The 15,114-nt window shown below is 36.0% G+C and overlaps 1 long non-coding RNA gene across 1 annotated transcript in view; it reads left to right on the forward strand.

Annotated features, from left to right (window-relative positions):
- Positions 1-15,114, forward strand: part of LOC148185238 (uncharacterized) — a 67,412-nt gene that overhangs the window by 40,366 nt on the left and 11,932 nt on the right. The window contains exon 2 of the long non-coding RNA XR_015772928.1: positions 3,031-3,261. This is a non-coding gene — a long non-coding RNA (uncharacterized LOC148185238). The remainder of the gene's footprint in view (positions 1-3,030; positions 3,262-15,114) is intronic.

Here is a 15,114-nt window from a genome sequence, read left to right on the forward strand (position 1 = left end):
TTCTGAGATTTTCTAAAAATGAAGCCTATATCTATCTTGAGAACTTTCATATTCATCCAAGGCCATGAAAATTAGGTTTCTTAATTATTATTCTTAATTATTATTTATTGTTAAATTAATTATTCTTAATTATTATTCTTAATTATGTATGATATTGCTGGTTGAAAATGGCATTTTTATGTTGTTCAGTATAAAATATGAAGACTTCTTTTTTTGCTCTAACTTAGAGAAAAGCTTGAAGTTTTGCACAGCATGGAAACTCTGAGAAATTAAATTTTTAAAATTCTGAATTACTGTAACCTGATATGAAGATGATTTTGCTTTGTTAGTATTGACACATGCTACATATTGGTATTTTATGGCAAAGGTATAGAACAAGTGAAGTGATGAAGTAAAAATATAATGGAAATTAAAAAAAAAACATACAGCAGCAGTTATTTATTAGAAATTATCACATTTAAGCTTTCATCAAAATTGATAAAAACTTTGTATTTTTCTAAAATTGCTTTTTCCAGAGAATAGTACTGACCAAATTTTCTTTCATCTAAAATCTTCCTGCATCAGTATGGTAGATATTTCAAACATGAAGGGAAGAGGCTGCTTGCTATTAGGTGCTGCAGTCTGAAAACTGTGCCTCTATTAATATCAATGAGGATTAAAGGTGAAACAATACATAGTCATTCATTAGTCATCAGTATCTGATGGTCCATCTAGCTTGAAGATCAAGTATTTGCTTTAAAAAGAAGCAACAGCTGTATCAATTCCAGGTGTAATGGGTTTGAATAAAAATTTTTAAGTCTAAATTGCCTATATAGTTGTGCAAATACATAGGTCAATTCTTGTACGCAGTATCTACAATCTCCAGGGCACATCTTTGCAGTGGGACTGTGGGATAGAGGGGATGAATTCTTGTTCATTCAATCCTGAGGAAATGTCTGTGGATATGAAAGAAGAACTCACTTGACCAGATAGAAGCCTTGAATCTTGGTGTTGTGATAGGTTACCACTTCTCTTTTCCTGAGGTTTGGTCTCTGAAACAGCTGTCAGACTGATATTTGTGGTTAGAATAAGGAAAAAAAAAAGACTTTGGTTGAATTTGTGATATTTTAAAAACAGTGAGAAGGTTTGGTATGAGTAGCAATAAATTTAGATCTGGCTGTGGAGGGAGAGATCAAGACTGTGAAGGGAAAAGGAAGAAAGGAAACGTCAGAGATTAGATAAGCAGCTGTAATTTTCATGGCATACATGGTCCAAACCTCAGAAGACATTGCGGTTCATATATCATTGGATTTTGACCTGTGCGGGAAATTCTTTTTAGCAGAAATACTGTAATGAATTGGCAAACCCCATATACGTTTTCTTTGAAACCTTTTGTCTTTATGCCAATGTAAGCACGAGAAATGCTTTTACCATAAGCCTTTCGATTTCTTATAACCCATGATTGTTACTTCATTCTTAACACATTTAAGCAGTGGATTAAAGTTTTTTTTTTTTTTTTTTTTTTTTTTAAGAACAAGTCTAAGGGGTTTTTCTTGTAATTAGGGTAAGGGGGGGGAAATATCCCACTGGACAATTACTTTCTGCATATTTTTAGGTCTCTTACATTCAATAGAGCTCATCAATGGGCAGCAGTGAACATTAAAATGCATGAAGTTGAATTAGGCTGTTCAGCCCCCAAATGGCCCCATAGGCAAACACCTTGAAAGAACTGTCATTTAGAATAAAACTAGCAAATAATATGTATTTTAGGCTAGAAGCATAGAGGCATTTAAAGTTTGAATCATAATTGTAAAAGGATGAGTATCAAAAGCAGTTGTGGAATGAAGCCAAGAAATTATCAGTTTTTCAAAACACCATTTACAAGAGGCATTTTTGATTTTTCTTTGGTTACAAATCCATAGATATATGCAGACAGCATACTGAATCATGACAGATCTTTGGTGTATGAGGTGATGGGGTTTGTTTCTTCAAGTTTTTCCTTTGCTGCTGTTTAATCTGTAATTGGTCCCTATTCCTGTTAATTTTAATTGTATGCTCTGAATTTAGAGGTTTTATGTTGGTACACTTGGCATGCTTCCATTTTATCCTTCCTTGCCATGCTGGAAATGGGCTCTGGATCAGACACTGCAAAGGACATGCATTTGCAATGATGCTTTTGAAAGCAGGCCTATCCCCAGAAGCACATATCTGCTTGTTGATGCTGCTTTGCAGCTCAGAGTGCTTGTCATAGGTGCAGTCTTCAGTGTCTGAAAACAGTGGGTGAAACGACTCAGTGAGAAACTCTCTCTCTTGCTTTTCTTTCTTAGCTGTTTTCAGGCTGTTTGTGACACCCAGGGATTGAAAGAGAATTCTGGAACGTTATCCAACACCAGGAAAATTTGGATAATGCAGAAGAAAGATGGCTTTTTATTTTTCTTTGTTAAAAGAAATGTATGCCTTCTTTCTGTATTGACTAACATGGCTTTTCTTCATAAATCAAATAGAACACATCTGGAGACACCTCCTGCCAGATATTCTGCCGTGTTTTGTACTTAGAGAGGATCAATGATGAGTTGCTTCACTTCAGAGGACAATTTTTCAGTGACAGTTTCTTGAGTTTGTTGGGTCCCAGTTGCACAGAGGAATACCTTGCTCTTTGGAACACAGGGGTGGTGTCTTCCATAGTGGTTCTCTACTCTCATCTGTACATTTTGCTACTCTGAGACTGCAATGGTAGAGCATGACCTTTTGCATTTTGGGTTTTTAACAAAATTGTATCAATTATATTGTCTCTAATGTGGAGGGTTTTTCCAAATATTTGTGGAGACCAGTCTTCAGTGGTATGGTAAGAAAAGAAAATACTCTAATGGAGGGGAGGAAGATTCAGGTGTGAAATGCATGCAATGCTCTGCCATGCACTGGCCTCATGCATATTCTAATAAGTAATTGCTAACTTTCAGAAATAAGTCAATTAAATGGTTTTCTCCCACACTGGTATACCACATATCCATAACCTGATGCTACTAATGCACATCCTCCTCAATCCCACAGCACTTTTCTGCCTGGAAAGTGGACAAGACAGGAAATCTATCTGCCCATTCCTGCCATGTGACCACATGAAAGTGAATCAGAATTTGGCTTGTCCTGAGAATTTTACCAGTAGTACTATAGAGCACGTTTGAAGAAAACCAAAGTTTTCTGCTTGAGTAAAATTTGTTTTCCTGATGAATTCCGTGGAGCTTTAAGTGGAAACCCTCTTTGGTAACTGAACAAAGCCATCAGGTATGTTATCTGACTTGACAGTCTGGTGTTTGATTAATCAAACTGTTAATTTGATTTTAAATGACTGATGCTCTTTTAGTACATCTGACTTAAGTGCCTGTTTATAATTACGGTACTGAATCAAAGGCTCTTCCCAACCATTGTACAGATTAGTTTGAGATGTGTTTTGATTTTAGTAGTCGTAAAAAAATAGCATTGGTGTTTACTTTAAAGCACAAATATGTTCAAAGAAACACATAGTTAAAGTGATAAAGCAGTGCCCTCACACTTTTTATCTGAAAAAGGAATGCAAGGGTGCAATTTTTAATAAGTTATATAAACAGCACACTTTATCTTCTAAAGAGATAACCAGTTTGGGGGCATTCACAGCAGTTTGATTGGTGGGCACTTAGCTTTGTGTAATGAACATACATCATGCAAAACTTTTGTAAAACTGCTGGAGGTAGTGTGTGCAGCTGCTTGCATCTTGTATTTTGCTGGGAATAAATTCCTGTGGAAGTCAAAAACTGAGTAATAGCATATAGTAATTCAGTGTGCTGTGGTATATTTTGAAGTGGTTGGAGTAAATATTCAGATATTAGGATAGCTGTCGGTTCATGGAGGTTATGGGGAAGGTCCTTATCCTATAGACAGCCAAGCATACTCTTCCTTGAAATAATCTGCAAAGTCCCATTTGGCCTGATAGTTATATGAGTTATATGAACCCTTAAATGCAAATTAAACCCATCAATTTCTGCAGGGTTCACATATGATTGTATCTATAACTGCAGGAGAATGTCTGCACTTGGAGAAAAATGGCCACAAATTTCTGCAAAAACACTTTTTTGAAATAGTTTAGATTATGGCTAGTCACTCACATGGTAAATTCAATCTCTAGTAAATGTGTAAAATACTTTAGAAGTGTCATCTTGGTGTAGCAAATAAAAAATGTCTGGAGGCATTATTTCTGACTATTTTTAAATTCTGCATGTGTCAGATAATACATTATCATCTCTAATTTTACTCAAAATCAGCTTGAATATCTCAGGGGTGTGTATTGCAACACTGTAATTATGTAGCAGATAATCTGATCACTTCACAATGACACTATTTTTCCCAAGTGTGTTTTTGGGCATTGTAGAGATGTGGGTGTTTAAAAAACAATCTAAATTTAAAGAAAGTTTTCCATGCCTTCTTTTTTTGTTTCCCAGCTACATACTATTTCAAGAGGCTTGATTTGCAGAGGAAAGATACTCAGTACTTTCTGGAAGTTAATAGCCACATAGGCAATTCAGGCACTGTAAAAGCCCAAATCATTAGTCATTTTTGAAAATGACTTGGTTAAAGAACACTAGACAATGTATCTCTATATCTGTAGGGTTTACTTTTTCCTACTTCTGTTTTCTCATATCACAATTTCCTAAATTCTTTGGTCACTGCAGCCCTTCCAGAGTACACAGACATGCATTTTGTCTGTAAAACCAAGCTAAAATCACCTCATTGACTCTTCCCTTTCATATATCATGTAGAAAAGTATGAAGGCATGAAACAACACTGTTTTTTCCTTAACAGGGCATTGTTTTGGAAAAAAAAAATTATTCTCTAAAGGAAGGAAGCATTGGGAAATATAGTTTTATCTCTTCTCCATCCGCATCTGATCCTTAGAAAGTTGAATATTCTCACTTAGCATTCCTAAATGACTCTTTGTTGGCATGTCACTAGCCTAGATTTTTTTAACCTGGTTTATAGAAAAACTACTGAACTTGGCTGGATTAATGGAGCTTGTGTACCTTGAATGAGGCGAAGTGTACCCTGAGAAGAACTTAGATAAATATGTGGATCTGATTTTTAATATTTTTTTTTTTTAATTTTTAATTTTTTTTTTAAATGTCATGGCTCTGTGTTCTTCCTGTGTGACATTCTCAACCAGGTTACTTGTACCTGAGAGTGCGGAGTACCTCTGTTAGAGCTGTGTATCCTCAGGATTCCAGGGTGCACTGAATCCTGGATCATGCATGTAGAGAGTTACTATGGGCTCTGTTTTACTTTTTCCATCTGTGTTCAAAAACACTGCAGGTTTGCAATGGGGAGCAACATCATTGTTCTTTCTTATTCAGCCTGAGACTGTTGAAAATCCTTCCTGGGGACTGGAATGGCTTAGAAATGGGGTGAATTTGAAGTTCAAGAGAGATAGCTAGAAATGTCTACTGGGAATACTGAATACAGTCTAAGGCAGTGGCAGTGGTTATGACTTTGTGAAGCCATAACACCAGTGAGAATGGCATTTTCCATAGGTTTTCAGAAGCCTGCAGGGCCAAGTGAAAGACAGGAGCATCTGTCCTATGTGTTTCTTGGGTTTGTGAGTTTTAAAAGAAAATATGTTTCTTTTTCTTTCAGAATGAAAGAAAAAAGGATTTTTTTTTTTACTGTAGGAACCCTAGGGATGGGGCCAGAATTAATTTCAACTAATTGTAATACCCAGCTGAGATTAGGAGCCCTGTTCTATAGAGCATGAGAAGAGGCAATTTTAGAGTAGCAACACTGAATTATCCTTTAAAGCTGTCTCTCAGCATTGACTTATATAGGCAACCTTTGTTGATGTGCCTCCTAATTAGGCACCCCAGAGAAATTCCTGCAGTTAGTGAGATGAATTTGGATCTCAGTGAAATAAAACTTCCTCAAATTTATCTCCTGTCTATGGCAAAAAATGATATAGAAGAACATACAAGCGTTTAAATTTTACAGAAAAGTGTATTTTTAATCTGGAGAGTTGATCACTAAAACTCACTTTGGTTAAATGTTCTGCCTTGCTTAGCTAAGGAGATGAGTCAAACCTAATTTTTTTTTTTCTCCAGATGATTTTCATTTGCTCCACCTTTATTACTTTTGAGCATATTTTTACAACCCAAAGTTCAAAATTTCCATTTGTATATCACAGATGGTGAGTATATCATATTTGATGATACACTGCAGAAATATTGTTTAATTTGGATGGCTCTCTTACAGAGAAATAGAAGTAATGATACCATTTACCTAAAATGGCAGCTGTAAAGTTCTGAAAAAATAAGTAATATATAATAGACAGTAATATTGCGTGTGAATAAACGTTCTTTTATAAAGAGATATGAATGTGCTCCTCTCAGCAGTATGAAATTCGACCTTAGGCTTTGGATATACTTTAATCACTCTCATTCTTCTTCTACCCAAACTTAAAATTTAAATAGTGAAGAGCTTAATTATATTTTTTTCTTTTAATTTGCTTGTTTTGTATGGATCTCTTGCTAGAACTGCACCAGAGCAAAACAGATTATTTTGAAATCAGATGAAATGCAGCAGCATGGCAAAAGAGTTCAGCATAGAGGATTTAATACTCTTAAAAAAATGTTATTACCATTCATTTAAAGAAGTCTGTGCCAGTTATCCAGGCTAACTCTTGGAGCCTGAAATAAGCATTTTCTCACAGATAATGCTAGTCACTCTCTTCTCTAGCAGTGACCTCCCAAAGAAATTCCTTCACGAAGAAGACATTTCTGTGGGGAAAAGAAGGAATGTGAACTTGTGTATCCTGATAAGTAGCTGCTGCTAAATTATTAACAATATCTCAGCCTCAGTTCTGGCAGTTCCAGCTCTTCTCCTTCAGAGCAGCCTTAAGTGTAATAATTGTTGACTATAGCATGAAGACTGAAAGTGAGGGGAACAGGAGCTTATACTTAACAAAAACCTTGTTGCAAATCTCTCTTTTTAAGCTGTCCTGACTTAGTTATAAATAAATGAATGCACTTTATTATGGTTATACTCAGATGTGGGTGGGTTTGTGTGGTATGGTTTGCTGGGTATTTCTCTTTTTTTTTTTGTCTCTCTTTTTTAATTTTTTTTCCTCTTTTTTTGGTTTGTTTGTTTTGTTTTGTTTTGTTTTCCGGTGAGGGGAAACAGATTTTTATATATGTAATTAGGTAATTGATCCTGTACTGCCTACGGATTGAAGTGAAAAGCTATTAACTTCACGGCTTTAAATGCACAAGGCAGAGTATTTACAAGGGTAAAAGAACACCTATATGGATGCACTGCTGTGTGCAGAGATGAGTTATGGGTGCTAGGCCACACTATTTGAATTTCTTTGGATATACTTAGCATTTAATGATGAGGTTGAAGGGGTATCTCCCCCTGCTGCACAAGTTCCTAAGCACTTTCACCCGTACACCAGTTTTGGCTGGGATCTTGTACTGGTTTTAGTACTGTGCACTGTTGGCTTGGATTTGCCAAATTATTGATGTTCACATCTGGACTGGTCTCTGCCGATAAGCTCAGTGCAGGTGAAAGGGGTTTTGCAGTAGTATGGAAAGGGAAGGAGCTTGCAAAACCCCAGAGATCTAGGATAGTACAGGGTGGACAGGGAGTCCAGGCAGCTGATGACAAGGGACTTCAGAGGGATTAGTTTAAATGTTTTTGTTTGCACATTTAGTCAATATATTAAAGATCTTCACTTTCAAGAAGCTGATGCAGTCAACACTGCCTAGGTGGTCTCAAAATCCTACAAAATACCTTTTTTTCCTAGTCAGACCCAACCATCATCCCCCGTGTGGCTCCTCCAGAGCAGGATGGTCTTAAAGACCATCAGCAGTACTTGTCCCATCTGCTTGTGCTTCACCTTGCTTTCTGTGCTGTTGATGTTTTTTGTTAATGCTTCTTTGACATTAACATACTAATCTTGCTTGAGAAATACCCTCTCCATTTTGGAACATCAGAGTTCTTGCACCTCTGCTGGGTACGGCTCTTAGGGTATTCTGCAGGGTGGGGAGACTATAGGAGAGTGAGTGTTCAGTTCAGAGAGTTCATTTAAACTGAGTTTAACTGAGCTAAACTCTATATAAGGGTTAATCCAGTTTAGAGCTCCACACAGCTTAATGTCCTCTTCCAAATTAGCTTACAGAGTTCTCTGCTCTGAAGCAGAGCAGTTCTTGGTACTCATACCAGGTTTTGAAAGCTGCTTTGTTTATTTTCAGATTTTAAGTAGGTTACACATATGTTTGTGATCCTCCTCTGTCCTCTTTTTGTGTTGAAATCCTCACTGAGGAGCCTGGAAATAATCTTGTCTAATTTCTAATCACCAGATTTTTTTTTTAACCACCAAATTTTTCCCATATAAAGCAAGTCCCTGAGCCTATGAATCTCTAAATTCTTACCTTGTGCTCATGTCTCTAATAGTTTCTCATTGCAATACTCTGTATTTACGCAAAAATAGTTTTTCTTCTTTTTTTTAAAATTTTTTATTAATCTACATTAATGAAGGCTTTGGAGGTGTCTTGGTGATTCCTGGAGCATTTGAGGAGTGAAGAAACAAGAAGGTGAGTAGTAAGAGAGATCCTTCATTCAGTCTCCAGGCACTCCTGAGCAAACTATATTCCTAATTTTCTAGTTAGAAAGAGGAAAATATATATGAAGTTAGTGGTGATTGGCTGTCCCTCTAGAGTTCAAGCCAAGGCTTATTTAGGTTAACTGGATAATTTTCCTTACCTACTACGTAAGTTGGAATTGGATCCTTCAGGAAATTTTTATGAATGGCATCTATAACGTAATATTTTAAAGAAGTTTCTAAAGTCTGACAATGTGGGAGGGAGAATATCCCACTGCACACAGCTCTGCTGAGTATGTTTTCTTAATAGATCTGTAGATGAAAGTAAAAGACTACTATAATTGTCTGGCCTGATGTTACCGAGATTAACAATTTTTAGTCACTAATGTTTTTAGGAAGCCTCCTACTTCTCTTTGAACAGTGGTGTATAGTACAGGCTGTATCATAAATATTTATACACAAATATAAGTACATGAATCCTAAACTTAATGAATGAAAATTCGGTGGTTGTCAAATTTAAGATGTGGATTTCCAGAGGGATTACAATTTCTGAAGGGTAACCTTAGCTAGAAAAGAATAGTGTAATTAAAACAAACTATTGCAGATTCATTGATAATACTTCTACTTCAGAAACAGAGTTGGCATGTCTTCATCTATATTGTTTATTAAAACCTCTCCTTTTTGCTTTGATTCTCTCATGCTGTGCTTAGAACTTCTATTTGCTGAGGAATTAAACATTCACATTTACTTCCTGAGTCTTTTCTTAAGCTTGTGGCAGACAAAACGAAAGAAAAACAAAGATTGTCTGGAAATTCAAAAGTAATTTAGTTCTATAAATCCTTTCAGGAGATCCTGTGTTTACTAAGTGAACTACATAGGGTTAATTTACTAAAGTGTTCTGAAGGACTTGCCCAAATGAGAAAAGAAACATTACCTAGAGTTGCTGTTCTTTGCCAGGAACAAAAGTAAAACAAATCAGTGGCAGGATGAGTGGATCCGGTTAAATAATAATGTCTCTCCAGCAGGAAGTCTGTCTGTCAACTGAAAGGTGAGACAGCAGCATAATGACAGTGCCCCGTGGATCAACTCTGAGAGTAAAAAAAAAAATCCCACAACACAACCCACCCCCAAAACCCTGTCAATGAAAATATAAGATGACAGAATTCACAACAGCATTTTTTTAGTCTTTAAGCTCAAGTGTCTGGAAACACATTTCTTCTCTAGGGTTATTCACATGCAGATTCCTCCTTGTGGTGGAATGCCCCAGGGTAAGGAGAGCAGAATTTGGCCCTTTCTGTTTGCTCAGTGAGGCCAAGTGCTGCTTTCTCACTGAAATACCTGCCTCAGAGCCGTACAGCTGTGATACGCAAGAGTAGCTTTGGCATTTCCTTTTTTTCTTTGGTATAGGAGGTGAGTCCTGTGAAATCTGAAGACTTTGTGTGGAAATGAAGCATGCAGGGGTAGATGACATGCACGAGTTTTGGCTGGAGTGGGGATGCCTTTGTGACAGCAAAGATAGAAATAAAGCTTATCAGAATTAACAAGTTAAGTAACATTTATCAGAATTAATAATCATGTTAAAACATCCACAGAAGCTTTTCAGTCTGTTGCTCTGTTATTTGTATTTCAGTTCTGGATGAGTGCAATGCTCCTAGGACACATGAAAATTCCGTGGAACCAACAGTTTTAAGTGCTCATTGTCTCTGAGAGAAAATCTAGCTATTTAATATGTTATTTAAATATGGATTTAACAGCTGACAAAAGTTTGAAAACTTTGGTTTCTGTTTCTAGGACTTTCAGCATATAATTTTTCAAAATCAGTGTAATTTTATTCTTAATATAATAATATATTAAAATTATATATTTTTATATTTATAAATTAATATATTATAAACGATACATTAATTTTTAATATATTAATATATTTATATTTTATTTTTAATATATTAAGCCTTCTCACACTGGCATAGAGAAATCCCGAATTGCTGTTCCCAAATCTGCAGAAAGCAAAGGTGTTGGGTTGCTTTGCTTTGGGTTCAGATCTCATTTCCATTTGGTAATTGCTGTGAAAGGTTTACCTGCTGTAGTGTAGTTTATTTTGTCTGGAAACACCTCTGTGTCTCTGTGTGGCTGCTGAGCAACAGCTCAGATATTTACTGTCAAACAAATAAAACAAAAGCCTCATCTGCCACTTGGAGGCCCGATGTCATGAGCCACTCAGCTGGGTCATCATATTTGAGAGTCAGCTCTAAACTCAGTTTTTGACCACACAGTAATTTAACTGTAGGAATCCTTTCAGTCTTCACGTTAAGTAGGGAGATTGTAACTGTATGGAAGTGTTCAAATGCCTCATATATTATTTATTTTAAATTGTTAGGTTTTTCCTCCATCAGAGGGTGAAAGGAAAACTTACCTCATGAGACAGCTTAATTTTCAAATGTAGAATTACCTTTTTGATTACCCTGGAACAACGAGGGATTTCTTTAATAAGTTCCTGCCATGACTGGAGCTGAACCTTTCCCTTCTAATACCTCCCTTGCTTGACCCAAAACAATAACCAAAATGTATTTCTTGGAATTGGTCTGGAGAAACAAAAAAGGAGTATAACAGAAAACCCAATTCCCAGAAGAAGCAGTCAGGCAGAAATGTTACTGACAAAGGGAAATTACCACTGAGGCAAGTGGGTAATCAATAGTAATCAAGTTGGTGGCTCTAAAATACAGAAGTTTCCCTCAAGACTTGTATCATATTCATCTGCAGTGGGTCAGAGGCCAAGAGAGACTAATTGCATTTGAGGTAAACTTTTCAGAAAGATCTGGGGAACATGAGAAATTCAGTTTTTAATAGCTGGAATTTGTCCCCTTCTCCAAGGCTGTGGGTGCTAGCTGCACCCTCTGTCACTATGACCAGCAGCAAGTGGGTGGCTCCTTGCTGTTTCAGCAGGTCTGTGTTCTGGTCATTCTGGAAACTGCAGCTGACATCTGCCTGGTACCTGTACACATACAGTCCTACACAGGGAGAGCGAAAGCACAGAGAAGTGGTTTTGGGAATTACTTCAATAGTGTTGCTAAAGCCTGTTGCCAAAAGTAGGTACCTAAATATCCCAAGATCCCATGTACTGTGCACCTTATCATAGGGTTATGCAAATATTTTAATGTAAGCTAGTTAAATGAATTTTGGTCTTTTCACCAGGAAATGGGTGCAAGTGGAATGGTGAAAGAAATGTTCAAGGAAGCCATGGCACCAAAATAACAAAGTGTTCCAGAATTGCCTTTTACTGTTGCAGGTTTCGGTATTTGTGGAGGAAATAATAAAAGAGGCCTGAAAAACAAAATCCACTAAATTGACTTCATGGATTTTGAAACAGTTAGTTCCCATACAAAGTCCTGCTGTGTATGGGTTTGGAATATTAATTTTACAGGCTAATCCATCTGGCCATCTGCTCATCTGAAATTCAAACAAGGCTGTGTATTGCAAGTTAGTATATTATAACAACCAATAGTTATAAGTGATCAGCAGAATATGTCACTCTGTCTTGCTCCTCCATCAGTGAATGACTACGACATGTCATTTAATACTTCAGCTACTGATTATTCCTGATGGGGAGGAAAGGTGAGAAAGCAAATGACTGAGCTGGTAGTGATGTTTGGCATGCATCTTGTGGGTCCACTTTTTTGCTGCTCTCTCCCATGCTCCAATTATTATGGGTTGTGCCAAAGGCTAGAGGAAAGACTGTGTTTAGATCTTTAGATTGGAAGTAGCGTGACAAATAATTTCCTCTGAGAATTACTTTCCTGTGGAAAGAATTGGTCTTGACTGGATAGTCAAGACCAATATTTCAAGCTCTTGACTAGCCTCTGGAAACCATGAATATATGCAGGCTTTTTTTGAAACCTAGTAAAAATTTGATTTGATGTAGTTCCAACCACCAAACTGAGGATTTCTGTGCAGAATTGAGAAATATGTATTGAGCTTTTTAATTTGTACCTGACTTTATTAAACATTCACTTAGTAGCTCATACTGTCAAACTCAACACCTTTAAATCTCTAGTATTTGCCTAATAATTTTAAAATTCTAACTCAGATATAACAAAACTGGTATTTGTCATTACCTTTTTTTTAACTTAAAATGTAAACTTTAATTATTTTGTTCGAGAAAGGATGCCTTTGCAAACCATGCGATTAGAGTAGCTGCTAAAGTCTTTGTCATATCAGTGGTATGCTTGAAACATTTAAGTTTTTTTTATATTATGATTATATTCTTCTAATTTCAGTAAATTTTTAATGTGATTATGGCTTTAATTACGTAATAAACACGAAACTCTAAGCAATAGTTTATTATTAATTCTTTATATTCTTAAGGTCCAGTACCACAACAAGAAAAAAAAAAGAAATAAAATGTGAAGTAGGATACAGTTCTGAGGCTTTTGATAATAGTTTTGTGTCTGACCACCTCTGGTGTCTTTGGAACACTTCATCTCTGAGATACTTAAGAGTAAGAACTTTACTTTTAAAGAGAGAAATCTTGTCTTTCCAGTGTTCTGTTACATGAAGCTGCCTAATGTCTGGGTTTCCACTTCCCTTTCTGCAAAATGCATACAGTTAGAGTTCATTGAATTATTTGAAAAAAACCTGAATCAAACCCCAGATTTTTCCAGAATCTAAACGTAACTTGCTTTTGGAGCAAATCCATTAATTTTCTTAGTCTGTGTAAGGAGTGATAGCAGGAACTGAATCATAATGTTTGGAAAGGACTTTAGAGTGTTTAGAAAACTATAAAATATTATTAAGTGTATAATTAATTGCTCAAATTCATAGTCTTCCTAATGGGTTTACTTTGTTGTCGTAGTAAAATGAGAAGTTAGATTGCTCTAGGATATACATTTTTTTTGGTAAATTTTGAAACCACAGCAATTTGGATCACACATTTTAGCCTATATTATGGTTATGAGTTGCTGCATTACAAGGACTCCACATAAAGCCATTTCATACCATCAAGGGTAACATCTTTATGTAGGTGGATAGTAACCATGAGAAATCAAAGAGGCTCAAAAAAAAAACCATAAAAAAAAGAGGAAGATGAGTGTAAGTGAGGGAGATGATATTTTTGTTTTCTCTGCTGTTAGTTAATACTGAGAGAAAAGAAAAAGACTCATTTTTCTCTATTTGATATTGAGGAGGAGTCAGAGAAAGAAGCCCTTTGGCTAAGAGCTCTGAATTGGTTTTGTTTGGCACCATTCAGGTGCTGAAGACCAGGATAACAAAGAAAGCTTTCAGTTTGCCTTGTTGAGGTTCACTGAAAGGAAAGAGTGTGACTTAAGGAAGAGTTTAGGTAGAACTTGGAGAGGCAATTAAGTACTTTAAATATTTCTGTTTGCCTTTCACTGGAAGACAACATAGAGTTTGGAAAACACAGAGTCAAAAATACTGTACATTTCCCAAGCAAGTCTATCTTTGTTATTTCCTGCCTTGGCATTACCTAAAACGAAGAAGCAAAATGTTATACATTTAAAACCAATGCCAAAAATCTAAGTACAAATAGGGTTTTAATTCTGGTGAATAAAGAATGATGAATGGAAGAAATACTAATAATGCAGATTTTAAAGAAATCCCTCATAATATTTAACCTTTTCTGAAACTATTTGCTCAAATAAATGACTAGAAAACATCTCGTAGATATTAGTAAGAAACTTGCTAATCTGATAAACTGATTGAATACACTGTTTTGAATACACTGTTTTCTTTCAAAAGATACCTGGTTTGTCTTCTCCTTTTATGAATATTTTTTATTGAGGCTTTTCTACATTTTAACGTGACTGGAATAATTTTAAAACTGTGCATTTAATACTTTCTGGGAGTGTGGAAGTGCTGGTTTGGGACAAGTGAACAATTAGTATGTTATTTACAAAGCATTGATAATGTGTACATCCTCATATCTGTGTCCCAAGGAAAAATGTAAAAACTCTGTTTGTTACTGACTAATTTTCCATTTTTCTGCTGTTGCTCTGTCTAGAGCCTATTCTGACAACTCAGAATGTTGAACAAACAAAGTAAATAAGCACTATGGAAACCATAAATCATAAAATATTCATAGGCTTAGAAAAAAATACATATTTAGGTTTCTTTTGGTCTCTTCAGGCTGACTTTTGTCTCACTGTTTCAGTTTCAATAAAGAAGACAGCATGTGCTGAACAGATAAAATATCCATTTATGTTTGAGGATATCGAGCCAAGTTTTGTTATCAGCTGTACTGCTGTAAGTCACTGTAACTTCATTTGAGTTACTGTGGTATTACCTTGACAGAAGATGACAGCAGTCAGTACAGTACAGTATAGTTTCTGTATACTCTAGGAAATCTAGAATAGCGATATCGAACTATAGGCCAGATTTCTCCCTTCATCTCCAACAGGAATCTAAAGTCAGACTTGGGTTCTAGATGAATTCAGTGGAAGTTCATGTATTGCTCTGTGATGCCGTGCAGAGCCACACTAGGGCACTTTGATCAAGCTTTAATTTAGTGG

The sequence above is a fragment of the Pseudopodoces humilis genome, chromosome 1 (assembly GCF_049639895.1).
Source record: "Pseudopodoces humilis isolate 2021_Gansu_Grassland_sample_001 chromosome 1, ASM4963989v1, whole genome shotgun sequence".
NCBI lineage: Eukaryota > Metazoa > Chordata > Aves > Passeriformes > Paridae > Pseudopodoces > Pseudopodoces humilis.